Source organism: Thermobia domestica, chromosome 3 (genome assembly GCF_964235325.1).
Source record: "Thermobia domestica chromosome 3, izTheDome1.hap1.1, whole genome shotgun sequence".
Lineage (NCBI taxonomy): Eukaryota > Metazoa > Arthropoda > Insecta > Zygentoma > Lepismatidae > Thermobia > Thermobia domestica.
The window spans coordinates 194,673,664-194,690,905 of record NC_137456.1 but is presented as its reverse complement, the minus strand read 5'-3'; the positions used below and the strand labels follow the sequence as shown (position 1 = coordinate 194,690,905).

Sequence of the window (17,242 nt, the reverse complement as noted above, 5' to 3'; positions counted from 1 at the left end):
ATTGAAGCGAATTAGAATGCCGACTGATTTTGCTTTTCTTCTGGTTCTTTGTCGAAAACAAAGATAACCAGATAAGGAATGGAGGTTAAAAGGAACTTACAGATGGTGAGGTCAATGAATGGGCCATATAGATTTCGATGAATTAGATCTTGCTGTATTACAAACAAAAACGAGCCTGGAGCTTTTTACTCGGAACGCAGACTATTCCAACATACGGCATTCTGCAGTTGGTAACTCTGTTTTCGAGAGATGTTTCGGTAGTAGTTTCAGTTGTGGCCACTATCAACTCACCGTTTGTCGACATATTTGTATCATTCTGTGTTGGGGGCACTAGGGGGGCAAGTATTTGAGCAAGGGGGCCTGGCCCCCAGACAATCTTTTGGCTCCCTCACTGCCTTCCATACTTTATTCTTCGAGTCATTTTCAAAATATATTGATAATCTAAAAAGTTCACACTTCACTAGATCTCTTAAAGTATCAAGATTAATACTATAAATTTGTTTTAAAACTAGAGATGCAAGGGCTCGAAAAAAAACCGGCTTTTTTTTTAAAAAAAAAAACTCGATTTTTTCTGCTTCGCTTTTTTGCTTGGGAAATTTTGGGCTTTTTTGAAAATTTTGCTTTAAACTGATAAAACAGACTTTATTTCGATTTTCTACAAAAAAAAAAGAAATCATTTAATTAGTGGTTGACGCAGATAATATGAAACCTCGAAAATAAACCATAAATTAAAAAAAAATTAAAATTCTTAACATATTTATATTATGAATTCCAAAGGATTAACCAATATATGTAATAATATTGTAACCTCTTATATACAATAAGTACTTTAAAAAATGATACACAAATAACTAGCAAAATTGTATGTAGTATTTTTACTTCAAAATATCACACACTCTCTTTTTGAAGAAAAAAAAAATGAGAGAAATCTGCACATCAATAGCTTGGTTTCGGGTGGTTCTGCTCGAACAAATTTTTCATTCATTGATCACATACGTAATAATCTGTTACCACCTATCAGGTGCTTCGGATCTGCAAAATTGGTAAAGCTCCAAATTCTGTAATGCACTGATTGTCCCTTAAGTTTGTTCAGAATCGGGAAAGTATCAAATTTTCTGTTTATGGATCATATACGTAATAGACGGTTCACCTGAGCGTATGGTTTCCTAGGCTGTAGAATATATAACCACCATCACGGTTTACCCAGTCCTGAAAAAGTTAAAAAGAAAATTCAACATATCGTTACAAAACTTTTCTTTTTTTTCTTTTTTTGTTTTTACAAAAAAGAAACACTATGGAATACATTTCAAAAGAGTGGAAGAATCAATCACTGTTCCAATTCACAAGAAAGACGTCAAAATTGATTGTAATAATTATCGAGGCATTTCCCTTAACATTTTATTAGCAAGATTGACCCCATACGCAGATGAAATTATTGGAGATTATCCGTGTGGATTTAGTCGAAATCAACCAAATTGGAATATATGATCCAGTACATCAAATGTTTATTGATTTTAGAAAGGCTTACAACTTGGTTAGGAGGGAAACCTTGTACAACATTCTTTCAGATTTTGGAATACCGAAAAAGCTAGATTTATTAAGTGTTTAAATGAATTATAGAGTAAAGTCCGAGTAGAAAAATGCGAGCTTCCACGTCGAGATTGGCCTGAAACAAGGATATGTGTTATCGCCGTAATTATTCAGCTTTGTTCCGGAGTACGCTATAAGAAAAATCAAAGATAGGAACCAGGGTTTAGAGTTGAATGGTATTCACCAGGTTATGGTGTATGCTGATGATGTAAATCTGATATGAGGACAATCGAAACAAATGCAGAAGCCTTATTAAACGCTTGCAGGAACATGAGTAAATGCAGAGAAATCTAAATACAAGGAAGTTCACAAGGATCGTAATACGGCAAATTATGAATGCGTTAAAATATTAATTAATACTTTCGACACAATGGATACTTTCAAATATCTTGAATCAGTATTACAGACCAAAATCATACCCACAAAGAAATTAAATGTCGACTGAAATCAGGAAATTCTTGTTATTATTCAGTTCAAAATATTTTGTCGTCGTTAATTCTGTCAAGGAATTTAAAGCTTAAAATATATAAGATGATAATCATGCCTGTTATGCTTTATGGTTGTGAAACATGGTCGCTTACGCTGAGGGAAGAACGCAGACTGAAATTATTTGAGAATAAAATTCTGAGACGAATATTTGTACCCAAACGGAACGGGAATGGGGAATGGCGGAAACTTCATAAGAAGGAACTACATAATTTATACGGTTTACCAAACATCGTTAGAGTCACCAAGTCTAGGAGGCTCAGGTGGGCAGGTCATGTAGCCAGAATGGAAGAAAGTAAGAACGCTTTCAAAGTTTTAACTGGAAATGCAATCGGTAAACGTCCATTAGGAAAACCTAGGCCCAGATGGGATGACAATATTAAGATGGATCTAGCAGAAATAGGAAACAGAGTAGAAACTGGATTGAATTGGATAAGGACAGAAGTCAATGGAGAACTTTTGTGGCCATAGAGAAGAGAGAGAGAGAGAATACATGTAAGTTAAGCACAACTGCACAAGAAACGTGAACGAGTGGTTAGCTTTCGCACTTCTATCGTGAAGTCCGGTATTCAACCCCGCATTTTGACAAAAGTTTCTCTTAATTCCATCTGTGAGTTCTGGCTGTCTTGTTTCTAATCGTTTTTAAATCTTTGTTATTACTAATTACCAGCAATGATGGATTTGTGAAGAGGATTAGGGTGGAGATGTCTTTCGGATTGAAGCCTCTACCCCGAAATTACGGAATTTCTAAAACAAACTAAATATTAGTTTAGCCTTTACTCATAAACTTCAAGCTGTCCTCAAATAAAAAATTAGAAATTTTTAGAAAAACTAAGCATTAATAACAAAAGCCCCTCCCAAAATACTTTTCTAAATCGGCCATTGATTGGTCTTCAAGGTTGTTTCTGGAAGATTATAGCTGAATATATTAACGAAACAAAATGTTTGTTATGCCTGTACTCATAAACTTAAACTCCTCCTAAATAAAAGTTAGGAGTTAAAAAAAAAAAAATCATTCAGAAAAACCCCTTCCAAATATTTTTCTAAATCCGATACTGATTATTTCTATCAAATGGTATTCAAGGTTGCGTCCGGAAAATTATTGTTAAATCATTGTACAGCTACAGTATAACGGAAGTGTGGAAGTATGCTCTGACAGGTATATTGAAAAACATACGCTCTGATGGATATATTGAAAAACATTAGTTTAATTATGTGATAGAAGCTAGAGTATTAAGCTCTAAGAAGTGAAACACGGATGACTAAAAAGAAATGATCTAGAGAAGAAAAAAATGTCGATAATTCTGAAGTTAAAATAAAGTTAAATAGCTTCTAAAATTACCCTCAAATACTACGTACTTTATGTTTACTTTAATTCTTAATTCATGCGCTCCATCCATCATGATGGTGAATTCCAGAGCGAAATATGGCATTTAGGTCATGGAATCTTATTTAACTTTAGAGTATACTATAAGAAAGCTATTTAAACAGAAAAATCATGAAAATGAAACATGGCAAAATTTCCAAAATTATCGGTTTTTTTCCTAAAAAAAAGCTAGCTTTTTATGTGCAAAAAACCATCGATTCAAAAAAGCCGCCTTTTTGCATCTCTAGTTAAAGCTATTAACTGTACAAAGCAAACGAGCATTAAATTCGCTTACGACATAACACCTGTGCTTAGAGCTTAGACAACATAGTATGAGGACTAACTGGCTGGACCCTGTTCCCTTCTCCGAGAAAAGCCGATTACAACCCGAGCGTTACCGATCTCCACTTCACTGTCGCACCTAGCACACGGGCGCTGACTAAAGTTGTGTCAGAAGAAGTGAAATAGTGTTAATTTACGAAAATAGAGAAATACAAAGTATGTTTTCGTTTTCTTTGGTATATATTTATCACAAAATACTTTAATTAAAATGTCAGGGGAGCTAAATGGGAATATTCCATTAATACATATTGCGTGTTTTCTCATATAAATATTTGTTGAATAATAATAATAATAATAATAATAATAATAATAATAATAATAATAATAATCATCATCATCATCATCATCTACTTTCCGTCTACTTTTGCTTATATAATCATTCTTTTTTGTTAAACAACAAAAAACTACTATGTATACACGCACATAAATTTAACTCTAAACAATGTTAGAAATATAGCTAAAATGTTCTTTCAAATAAATAGATTTGGTAGGTTTGTTTTGTCTAAATCAATACGGAAAATAGAAGTATCACTATAATTTTAAACATTTTATTATACATTAAATGCTATTTGTGCTAATAGTTTGTTGGACCTACCCTACTCGTGGGATTACGCTTCGCCACTGCTGCGATTCTCGAAATTGTTGAGAAATTCGCAACGAACCACGTTGGGTTCCTGAGATTTCACAGTTTGGCGTTCTTGAAATCGAGTTATAGGTTAGTTCGCAAAACTACAGTCTCTTATGACCGAAATCGATACGGGGGTTGTGTCATAGGTTGAATTGCTTTCCTTTGGTTGAATTATAGATAATATCCACTTCTCTGATGCGACAACTTGGCGAAATAGGAAGAAAAATGAATTAAATGTACTTATATTCACACCTGGAAAAAAGGTTTATATTTATTCTTGAACAGATTGCGAGCACTGGATTTAAATTTGAGCAATATTATTACATCTGTTGAGTAGCTATAACGAGGAACTACATAATCTATATGGTTTACTCAACATTGTTGGGTCGTCAAGTCTAGGAGGCTTATGTGGGCGGGTCATGTAGCTAGAATGGAAGAAAGTAGAAACGCTTTCAAAGTCTTGACTGGAAGACCAATCGGAAAACGACCATTAGAAAGACCTAGGCGCAGATGGGAGGACAATGTTAAGATGGATCTCGCAGAGATAGGAATACAAAGTAGGAACTGGATCCAATTAGCTAAGGATAGAAGTCAGTGGAGAGCTTTTGTGAACGCGGCATTGAACCTCCGGGTTCCATAGGCCATAGAGTTAGTTAGTTGAGTAGCTATTACATGTACAATTAGCGCTCTCAACGGGTCGGGTCGGGTTGAAGACCGACCCGACCCGACCCGTAACACGAATTGACTGACTAGACCCGATGACCCGACCCGACTGACCCGAATCGTGATCCGACCTGTTTGTTCTGACCCGACAACCCGACCCGAGCTGACCCGATTGACCCGACCCGAGTAGTCTGACCCGACTCACCCGACCCGAGCTGACTCGCCTGACCCGACAACCCGACCCGATCCGTTTGAGAGCACTATGGTCACGACACTGGGTGAACGCCAAAATGCACTCCCATTGGGAATTAAACCCGGACCACGTGTACCGAAGTCTTACACGTTAACCACAAGCTAGATCAAGCGGGGGATTTGTATATGCATCTTAATGAATATTTGGCACTTTTGAGGTTTGGTTATTTCTTTTTATAACTGATACCAATGTCCGACGTGGGAGAAATTTATTTTTTTCTTGCTTTAGTTCTATGTGAAGAAAATTTTCTTCAACGTCAGTGTTCTCACCTGCTCGGACGGCAGGGGGTCTTCTCGGAAGGCAGTAGCAAGAGTCTCTTGGCGGAGACAAAAGGAAATCGTTTAAACAATGATAAGGGTTGAGGAAACAGGAGAACACCTGTGTTTTTTTTCCAACCCTTCAACTTTCATTCTAAAATAGGTTCTTATGATTCCGGGACCCGTGCCACTTTGATTTTTCTTTCTCGGTAATTAAAACCTATTTTACAGTATATATAGTTGCACGTAAGAAAATACATAATATTAATTTTGTAATTTAAAGTTTAAAAATACAGTATGATATTTAATTATAAAGTAGTAATTTTATTTCATCACTTTCAGCCCAACAAATGAAATTCAAACAATTCGCTCCCTGGGTCTTGGTCATCAATACTGCGTCTTATTCTTTGTCTTGCAGTCAAGTCTTTGTCCTGCATTTAGTAGTCTTGGTGGTCTTTCATGCTATACAAGAGCCAAGAATGTTCGCCTCATCGGTACAAATGAAGACCAAGTGTGATTTTGATTATGGTCTATACTATACGGAAAGCAAGAAAATACGATCATTGCTACTTGGTGATAACCAAAACAATGCCAAGAGCAAGATTACTATGCAATTCGTCTTGCATATCCAATCTTTATCTTGTTCTTGTATCGATGTCCTTGAGCTTGGTGAAATAAAATGAAACATTCAGTTTAAGGTCCCTCGATTCTGCACCGAGGCTAAGGATTATGGTGACCATGAGAAATGAATAAAATGGTGGAATGAAGAATGTGGGAGGAAACAGGAGAACCCCGAGAAAACCCACTACACGGCGTTTCTCCACCACAAAGCCTACTTAGCACAAGCTGGGATCGAACCATGGACACCATGCACCATAGATGAATTCTCTACCACTGAGCCACCGCATCCCTGCTTGGGCTTGGTTGTCCATATCCAATCTTTGTTTTGGCCTTACTTAAACAACTTCTAGTTTTGTTCTAAATCCAGATTCCATATTGGCGTAGATATTAATATTACAGTCGATTGGTAAAATTAATCTTCCACATTTAAAAATTAAAGTACACACAATTACAAAAATAAGAATTTATCATAAAAGCACTAGCTGCAAGTGTTCAAAATAGATTTATGGTTTCTATAAGATCAATTGAAAATTGATATTTTTAATGAGGCAGCTAGTGAAAAACAGCAGTTTTCGACTTCAACCGAGTTTTTCAACCTAAACTCAGTTGACCAAAGTGAACTGACCCGACTGACCCCACTGACCCGACCCGATAACCCAACCCGAGTGACCCGACCCGAGCTGACCCGATTGACCCGACCCGACAACCCGACCCGAGCTGACCCGACTGACCCGATCAGAGTAGTCTGACCCGACAACCCGATTCCAGCTGATCCGACCCAATAACCCGACCCGACAACCCGAAACGAGCTGACCCGATTGACTCGATCCGAATAACCCGTCCCGACAACCTGACCCGACTGACCTGACCCGACGACCCGACCCGAGTAGTCTGACCCGACCCGAGCTGACCCGACTGACCCGACTCGACAACCCGACCCGTTTGATAGCACTACTTATAATGCCAATTATTAGCCATGTCTCTCTTGAGTTTGCGTTATATGGTCTCGCCTTGTTTTCAAAACCAACAAGTGAGAAATAATACGTGTATTTTCAATACGTGTATTTTCAATTTCGCTCTTGGGACGGTGTCCCAGCAGTAATGGGACATGTTGACATTTGTCCATTAGATACATGTTGATATCAACACGCACATTGGCCACATTTCAATATCGATCATACGATCCCACTAGTGGCATTCATTTAGTTTACCCAGTTGCTTTGTGAGTCCCCTTGCACAATTTCAACTTGGCCTCAGTTGTTGCATCCTTATTTTTATGCAACCGTGCACATCATATTGCATCGGATTGAGGGAATATTATTAGTGAATCGGCAATGGATTTCATGTTCTTGATGCTATTCCGTACGTTTCCGGCACTTTGAACTCACGTTTACTTAGTATGAGTGCATTTCTGGGCATTTTTCGTTACGTGTTTCCACACATGTGAATCACCCTGCTTCATCTTTTGTGCTCTACTAACACTTCAGATGTCTTTCTAGAGCATTCGAATACAAATTAGCTACACTTAATACTCAGAACGTCACTGTTGGCCAGCATCCATACCTGGCGATTATGCAACCACACACAACGGGCATAAAGGTGTCCACCATTTTGTGTTTGTTCCAGATACCGTCTTAATACACACGAATTATTGTTACTTGGTAGAAACCCTATCAATTCATAACCATTTAGACCAATTTTCATTTGACATATTATGCGGGACTTTTTACATACCTTTGGGGAATCCCTTGCGCGTACATGGTAGGATTGTGAAACATGAAGAATTCAATACTTCAGATATGACTTCTTCAGTAAATTTTTTTCCCGCCCTCTTTACGTTGGATAGTTTCCGAACTATTGGCGTCCGAAAGTCATTTTCCCACGCTTTCGGCACCTTGTAGATCCGAAACTATGTCCAATAGCCGAAAGTTCAAGAGAACTTTTTTTCTTGTCTCAGTAGCAGGATTCACCTCCATAGAGTTGTAACACTTATTTTGCACAGGGTGAGTCAAAATAAGTGTTACAAGCCAATATCTCGCGAACTATACATCATATAAAAAATATTAAGAGACAATGTACAATACAGAGGGACCTAAGAAATGAGTCAAACATTAGGTTTCCCCGCCCCTCATTTTGGGGGGAGGGGAGTACACGTGAAATTTTAAAATGAGAACATAGGTGGAGTGATACCTCGTTCGAAAGAGCTTGAAAAATTGAACAATTTTTGTAGGAAACAATTTTTGATATGGGGCACCGTTTTCAAGATAGACCCCAAAATTGATCCTGTATCAGGTAAAATTTCCAGTTCTTTTAAATCGGAAACGTATGAGTAGGAAACGATTAAACAAAAAATGAAAAACGAAAACATCATAGGCAATGTGGAATGATGTTATCGTGGTGTCCCCAGGGCCCTAATCATGGGGCCCCGCGACCAATTTCAAATTTCTAATGGGAATATAGTTTGAGTGATACCTTGTTTGATAGATCGTGGAAAGCCAAACAGCTTCGTACAAAACTTGTTTTCATTTTGGGCAAGCCTGTTTCAAAATGGCCGCCAAAAATGGTTCCACATTCAGATAGAAAGTGCAGTGTTCAAAGTGAGTATTACACGCCAATATCAAGCGAACTACGCATCAAATAAGAAAAGTGTTAAGAGTCAATGTACAATACAGAAAGTCTGTTCCCTCGTTCAGCTTTTGTATGGAGGGGTGTACATGGAATTTTCAAATCGCAACATAGGGCGAGTGATACCTCTTTGATAGATCGTGAAATAGCAAACAGCTTACTACAAAAGTTGTTTTGATTTCAGGGAAGCCTGTTACAACAGCATTACCACAACCTAATATCCTGTAAAGTAGTAGAATAACGTTTAGTACTTCTACGGGTATGTGCGATGTTAAAAGTTGTAATTTCTATCACTGTAAAGCAAATAATTTCAACACTTACCATGTTTCAAATGATGCTCGATATGTCCTCCATCCTGCTCCACACACTTCCGTAAGCGGCGGCATAGGGATGTTCGTACATCATGTAGCATCTCTGAAGTGATAGATGCACACACACCTTGGATACGCGCCTTCATATCATCAGTAGTTGTTGGTACGTTGGACATTACCCGATCCTTAACATAACCCCAGAGGAAAAAATCAAGTGGGGTTACGTCAGGAGATCGTGGAGGCCAGTGAATAGGACCTCGACGCCCAATCCATTTATTCGCCATACGGTAGTCCAATAAGGCTCTGACCTGGCGTGCGTTGTGTGCTGGAGCACCATCATGTTGATACCACATTCTTATACGTTCAGCGAAAGAATATTCTCTAACAACTCCGGGTATAGTACATCACTGATAAATACGGCATATGTATCACCAGTAAGACGTCCATCAAAAATATATGGCCGAATGATATGGTTACCAAGGATGCCACGCCATACATTAAGAGACCACAGATGCTGATGAGCAACTTGTCTCTCTCTGCCATAGTGGACTTTCCCTAGCCCAATAATGCATATTATGTCGGTTTACGTGTCCTGTGTTTGTAAATGTAGCTTCATCACTAAACATGATGGTGGATATGAAGTTCCGCTGTCTGTTTTCCATACCTTCCAACCATAGACAAAATTGCAATCTGGCATGAAAATCATTGCCAGATAGTTCCTGATGTAAGATGATATGATACGGATGAAACGTGTACTCGTTCAAAATACGCACTACAGATCTTTGGCTAATTGCACTGGCCTGAGCGAGGTGTCTCGTGGTAACATGTGGGTCTACATGCACTGCTGCCAATATTCCTGTTACACGTTCTTCATTGGTTGCAGAGCGGTAACGACCCATACCTCGTCCCCGGACAAGACTACCATGTTGCCGCGGCCATGTGAGATGTTTGTTGGCTTTGGGGATAGCGCATTGCATACATTCGGGCCGCGTTACGATAGTTTCTTCTACATTCGCACAACACCAGCAAAATATCTACACAATGATCAAACACCGCCATTGCTCTATTCAAACGCTACCCAAACTAATAATATTAATGCGATAGTGTTCGTTTCCTTGTACGGAAAACTTATCACCAAAGTTGATAACCCGTTCTTTCTACGCTTTTGAACCGTTCAACACACAACTACAGCCCTACCTACAATATCCACACTGCCACTTCCCTTTAAGTCACTAACACTCTCACTAACAGCTAGGCAATGTAACATCAATGATAATTTTACGTTGAACACTACTACTCAACAAGAAAAAATATTACCATACTATTCACACTGCATGAATAAACAACACACAGGTACAGTCAAATGTTCTCAGTAGAACAATGAAAATCACATTCCCCGTCCCCTGTGTGAATGCAAAATACAACGTTATCGTTGTACTATGTTCTGATGGCCATCGGTTCCATTCCCCAGGCAATGACGTTGACGGGCTTTCCTTACTCTAATTGGGCACATGTTGAGATGTTGCCTAGAAGTAGGGGTTAATAGGTACCTTCCTATCCCTTTCTCACAGGATTGTAGTGATTGAGGAACGACGTCTCTTTGCGCATACGTATTAGTATCATTTTCATTCATATTATTGTTATTCTTACTAGTTTTATTATTTTTTTTCGTAGTAGTATCCTTCTTCTTCTTTTCTTCTTCTTCTTCTTATTATTATTATTACGTTAACCCTTATAGGTTGATTTTGCCCCCGAACATTTTACTTGTTATGCACTTACAGTACGATGATGGAACCTCGTGTTCGACATATTTTTAGGCCTGTCTGTATTGTATCCTCGTCGCCAAAAGTGCCTTTACATTGCCGTGACGGGTGTGTGACACCGCAGTACTCTAAGGAAGGGATGGTTGCATAAGAAATTTTGATTAATTTTGAAGAGTTTTTATTTTGACTAGGGAAATAACGTAGGTATAGGGAGTAAGGGCATAGATTTAAAGCATCAGTGCACTGTCATCTCTGAAAATATTTGTATTCTCAGTTTTTCAAATTATTGTCTTATATGTTAAGTTAAAAACTGCTAACAACTGCTACTAGCGCTTTTCACTCTTCAGGAATTTACTACGACATGTTCGGGCTTGAATTATTTCATTCGCCTCACTGTAATTATTTTAAAATGGAAACTGATTACGCTGAACATGAATATGTTTCGTTGTCGTAAAGCAAGGGCCGTAATAAATGTAGATCAGGTTCTTATTATTATATAAAACACATAAGTATTTATTCCGTGTATAGAATAATATAATACAGTAACTAAGCAACATCATAATCACTAACGCCCGCAGACGATAACGTATATCGTCTTTCGCCGCTGTAGGCTATTAGTCAGAACACTGATCTCCAGATATGTCGAAAGAAAAAATAAATTGATATGAACAGTGATGTGATTAATTTTACTGCGCCCTGGATCGATCTACCTTCGATTTACTCATACTCCCCCAGGCCCCCTGCCCCAGGTATCTCAGCTGCTGCGTTATATATACGGTTCCATGTCAAAAGGGCCTGACAAAAGGGAAAAGACCGAAAGGCCAGAGTCAATATGGCCCGCAACAAAAGGACCCGAGTCAAAACGGCCCTGCTTCAAACGGACCCGGGTTGAAAGAGGCCCCGCTACAAAGGGGCCCGAGTCTAAATGGCCCATGTGAAAAGGACCCAGGTCGGAACGTCTCCGCAACAAAAGGGCCCAAGTCAAAAGGGCCCGAGTCAAAATGTACCATGTTACAAAAGAGCCAGACGACAATGACCCCGCAACAAAAGTGCTCGAGTCAAAAGGTTTCCGCAACAAAAGGGCAGGAGTCAAAATTGCCCGAATCAAAACGACCCTCATCAAAAGGGTCCATGACAAAAGGGCCCGATTAAAAAGGGACTTGCTTCAAACGAGCCCGGCTGAAAAAGAGCCCTGCTACAAAAGAACCCGAGTCAAACGGCCCGGGCTAAAAGGCCTCCGCAACAAAAGGGCCCGAGTCAAAAGGGGCCGAACAAAACGGCCCTCATAAAAAGAGCCCGGGTCAAAAGAGACCCACGACAAAATAACCCGAGTCAAAAGGCCCCGGGTCAAAAAGGGGCATCGCTGCAAAATGGCCAGAGTCAAACGGCTCGGCGTCAAAAGGGCCCGGTTCAAAAGGTCTCCGCAAAAATGGGCACGAGTCAAAACGCCTTTCATTAAAAGGACCCGAGTCAAAAGGGTCCCACGACAAAAGGGCTTGAGTCCCAAGCGACCTGCGTCAAACGGGCCCGGTTCAAAAGGTCTCCGCAACAAAAGGACCCGAGTCAAAAAGGGCCGAAACGAAACGCCCCTCATGAAAATGGCCAGGATCAAAAGAGTCCCGCTACAAAAGAGCCCGAGTCAAAACTTTCCCACGTCAAATGGGTCCGGGTCAAAAGATCTCCACAAGAATAGAGCAGAAGTCAAAAGTGGCCCCTCTACAAAGGGCACGAGTCAAAAGGGACCCGCGAAAAAAGGGCTTTGGTCAAACTTCTCCGCAAGAAAAGGGTAGGAGTCAAAAGGGCAAGAATCAAAAGCTCCGCGTCAAAAGGGTCCCACGACAAAAGAGCCCGAGTCAAAAGAGACCTGCCTGAAATGAACCCGTGTCAAAAGGGGCCGCGCTACAAGAGGGCCCGAGTCAAAATGGCCCTAGTCAAAATTGCCCGGTTCAAAACCTCTCCGCAATAAAAGAGTTTGAGTCAAAAAGACCCGAATCAAAACGCCCTTCATTTAAAGAGCCCGTGTCAAAAGGGTCCCACTACAAAATGACCCGAGTCAGAATGCCCCTCGTCAAACGGGCCCGAATCAAAATACCCCTCATCAATAGGGCCCGAGTCAAAGGTTCCCAGTACAAAGGGGCTCGAGTCGCAAGGGCTCTGCGTCGAACGGGCCGAGTGAAAAAAAGCCTCGCTACAAAAGGACCCGAGTCAAATGGCCCCCTATCAAAAGGGCCTGGGTCAAAAGGTCTACGCAACAAAAGGACCCGAGTCAAAAGGGGCCGAATCAAAACGCTCCTCATGAAAAGGGCCTGGGTCAAAAGAGTACCACGACAAAAGGATCCGAGTCAAAAGGGCCCTGCGTCAAACGGATCCGAGTCAAAAGGGGGCCCGCTACAAAATGCCCGAGTCAAAACAGCCCCGCGTCGAAAGGGCCTAGGTAAAAAGGGCTCCGCGACAAAATGGCTCTGCGTTAAAAGGGCCCGGGTCAAAAAGGATCTGCAACAAAAAGAGCCGAGTTATAAGGACGCTGCGTCAAAAGGGTCCGGATCCAAAGGGTTCTGCGACAAAAGGGCCAGAGTCAACAAGAAACTTCGTCAAATGGGCCCTGATCAAAAGGAGCACCATTACAATAGGGCACGGGTCAAAACGGCCAGGCGTCAACTGGGTGCGAGTCAAAAGGGCCCTGCGTCAAAAAGGCACAAGTCAGAAAGACCCCGCGTTCAAAGGGCCCGGTAAATACGGTTCCACGTGTAAAAAGCTTGAGATCAAAGCAAGAGTGGAGATCAATCATGCAAAAGAGGATTGTGTCCCCTTAGTAAGTTGAAGTGTTTATGCAAATGAAGGAAATATATCTGTAGTTATTAATAACAAATAGGAAATTTGAATGATAATATTAGTTTTGTTTGCTTGTTGATTGTTTTGGAACAATCGCTATCGCTTAAGTCGTTCTCCATGAAAGTTTGCTTGCACTCCCGTCATAGGCGGACTGGGTGTATTAGGGCCTAGGCCGCGGTTACTATGGAGGGAGCTCTGACTATAACACCAATTTCTAAAATAACGTACAATCAGTGGCGCAACGAGCTATGAACTCGGGGGCCCATGCCCTCTCCGAAGCAAACCTGATCTATCTTATACAGCAGCGTTGCAGACAAATTTTGGTGAAATTTCAAAATAGATCAAAGCATAAATGAATATTGAATTAAGTCAAAGCACTGTACGAAAGGAGAAATACCCAGTGAAAACCCCTACATTAATTTCTTAGAGTAATAAATGTTAGTAAAGAGTGCGTCATTTTATGCAAAAATAAAGATGTTCAAAATATTTATTATAGCGCAAATTTTAAAACTTGTAACCGTTAATAATAGGGAATTTGTGAATTGGAATTTTCATTTTAAGGTTTTTTAGCATGTTAATAATAAGGATAACTAAATTGCTTGTAATGAGGAGAATTCAAAATTTCAATTTTGTCCACATCAAATGGTGCAGCACGTCGTTTGCAGACTACTGTACTGGATATTCTTGGCCCCTCCCGAAATAAAATCCTGGTTGCGCCACTGCGTACAATGAACATCTGCGATGAGCCATCGCGTTGTGCAGTTGTAAATTCGTTGTTACTTGATAGTTTTTGCAAGCTATAATTTATCATTGGTCGTTGAAAATTTGATGACACAGCAAGCACAGAATTTCCAGAAACAAACTTTCAAGAGAATAGTTTATAATTATTATTGCATTGCCACACGGGGTGTCTAAAAAGTCCCCTGACATGGATAACTCTGTTGTTATCAGAGTTACAACAAAATGTAAGAGAGGAAACAGCCTACAAATATAATGTTTTTAATAGACAGTAACTTCATTCATTTATGTTGTGGGTCCGGGTAAATGGTAACGTTGCATTTTCATGTAACATTGGGCGCATATAGAGTGTACACCCCAAACGGCTTGTCCGATTTGAAAAATTCTTTCACTTTAGATTGAAAACATCATATTTGGAGACCGTTTTCCCGCCTATATTTTGTTGTAACTCTGATAATAAGAGAGTTACCGTATGTCACGGGACTTTGAGACACTCTGTATAGTAGCTGAAACACTAAAAAAATAATAGCGAATAGCTTTTACTATGGAATGAACAGGGCAGCTTACTAAAAATTGTAACACTAAACAACTAATAATATCTTTTGACTGTGGAATGAACACGACAGTTTTACTGAAAATGATAAACACTGCTGAACCACGAAACAACTAATAATTTTAAAAAGTTAAGATTCTTTGCAGTTCAGCTTATGAATCGCGGAGTTTCTGAATAACTTCGTTCACAGACACTAAATTTAACATGTCTCTTTCCATATTCATTAGCAAAAATGTGTCCAAATGTCTTCACACAAACTAGCTCTGAGATTTGTTTACTCTAACTTTAACTTTGAGAAGCACCTTCCACATGTCACTTGTGTGCATGGTAGAGACAACGCATGTTTGTATACAATGTATAAATTATTAAAGCAACTAGACTGACGGAAATTGGTGCAAAATTTTCCCTGCACATGACAAACAATTTTTATACAAGGTGTTTGCAGCATCATTATCACTCTTACCGTGAATCCCGTCCAAAGATGTTCCATCTTCCATAGCATGTTTAGATGCATAATCATCATCATCTTCTACGGATTCAGGGGCATCATTCTCTTCAGGATCATCAAAAACGAGAACGTTTTGTGACAGTGAAATACACGGCAGAGAACTGCTGGAGCTCTTTGTATATTTTCTCCTGTTTTATATTTAGTTTTTTTTTCGGAAGAACTCTGAAAGCTCTTGCAGATACACCATTCTTCTTGATTTCTGAAAAGTCCTTAGGTTCCAGTATTTGGAGTTCTTTCGGCTGCTGAAATCTATCACTGACACATGTAACAGTTGTATTCAGAATTTTCGTTGAAGTTTTTTTATTCTGAATAAATCATTTTCACTTATATTTAAGTTCTTTTCCAGTTCATCTGCTCTCCTGGCATTTTCTTTTTCTTTAAGATTCTTCTGTGCAAAAAGTTTTTTTTCCATTGCTATCTCTACACCAGATTGCGCAAGCTGTTGATTTATTTTCACACAAAATATTTTTGTGTTTTCGTAAAGCATTAAACAGACATCTTTTGCCTCTATTTTCTTCTGAAGCTGCTGCTGCAGATTGTCTAGAAATCTCCAGGTAGTAAGATAGTCCAATCCGTGAGACTGCAGGTATTTTGAAACAGACTCCATTTCCGTAAATAAGTCCTGAAACATAGAAGTCCTCATTACAGTGTTAAATTCTGTCCATTTATTCAGCAAAGTTTAGCTTAAAATTTTCATTTCGCATTAAAACCCCTGTTCTGTACATCATCACTGAGGAACAATAAAAATGAAAGAAATCTTGATGATAGACAGTCATCCTCGTCTTGGTTTCATGTTTCGTAGCGAAACTCATTAGTGTCCACTACTGCATTCAGTGCCTTGTTTTTGCTCCATCATCGTGTTGTACCAACTTGTTGAACTTTTCTTAGTCTGTCATGTCCTTCGTGGCTTGCATCAATAATTTTCTTACAAACATCCTTTCTTTTGTAGTATTCAGACAGAACATGGCACTGGTTTCAAATAAATTTGCAGCTTCAGGTATCTACTCAGTCGAATTTGTCATAACGAAATTAAGAGCATAAGCCATGCATTGGGTGTAAATGATTTCAGGATTATCCTTCTCCAGTAATGCTTTAACTCCTTAATAGCATCCACTGAAGTTAGCAGCTCCATCAAAAAAGCAACTTACAATATCATCACAAGCATCAAAACATTTTTGTCACAAAGTACTCTTTTGATTTCATTATAAGTTACTTGTCATGTAGTGTCATTGTTTACCACTGGCGTCTCTGGCATATACAATTTGGGGAGGACATCAAAGAATGTTATTTAAATGGTACTATCTAGCCCAACCTGTTTATTATCTTTAATTCCATTTGTTACATTTCTGCTTACCTTCACGGACCCCGTGAGGCATATCAAGAACTCTGTTACACAGCCTGAATATTATATGACAAATAAATATAATTATTATCATTTATATGTTATTCTGCCGTTAGTAAATAAATTAAATTAGAACAAAATATTGAATATTTTGTACTTCAAAATATTGGAGGGACGCGTCCCCATCGTCCCCCCGCCAGAGACGCCCAAGCTGTTTACGACAACTACTAACAGCCGCTCAAATACTTGACCGTTTATAACGCAGAGAATTACTATAGCCAGCTGATTAAGCCCTGAAACATCTTGGATAGAATCAACCATTATGTTGAAATGCCCGCTTTCTTGGCGTCTTCCACTGTTTTCT

The 17,242-nt window shown here is 39.4% G+C and overlaps 1 long non-coding RNA gene across 1 annotated transcript in view; it reads right to left on the bottom strand.

Moving 5' to 3' along the window:
• Nucleotides 1-986: 986 nt before the first annotated feature.
• Nucleotides 987-17,242, bottom strand: part of LOC145680913 (uncharacterized) — an 83,120-nt gene continuing 66,864 nt past the window's right edge. Inside the window, exon 3 of the long non-coding RNA XR_014130698.1 lies at nt 987-1,209. This is a non-coding gene — a long non-coding RNA (uncharacterized LOC145680913). The remainder of the gene's footprint in view (nt 1,210-17,242) is intronic.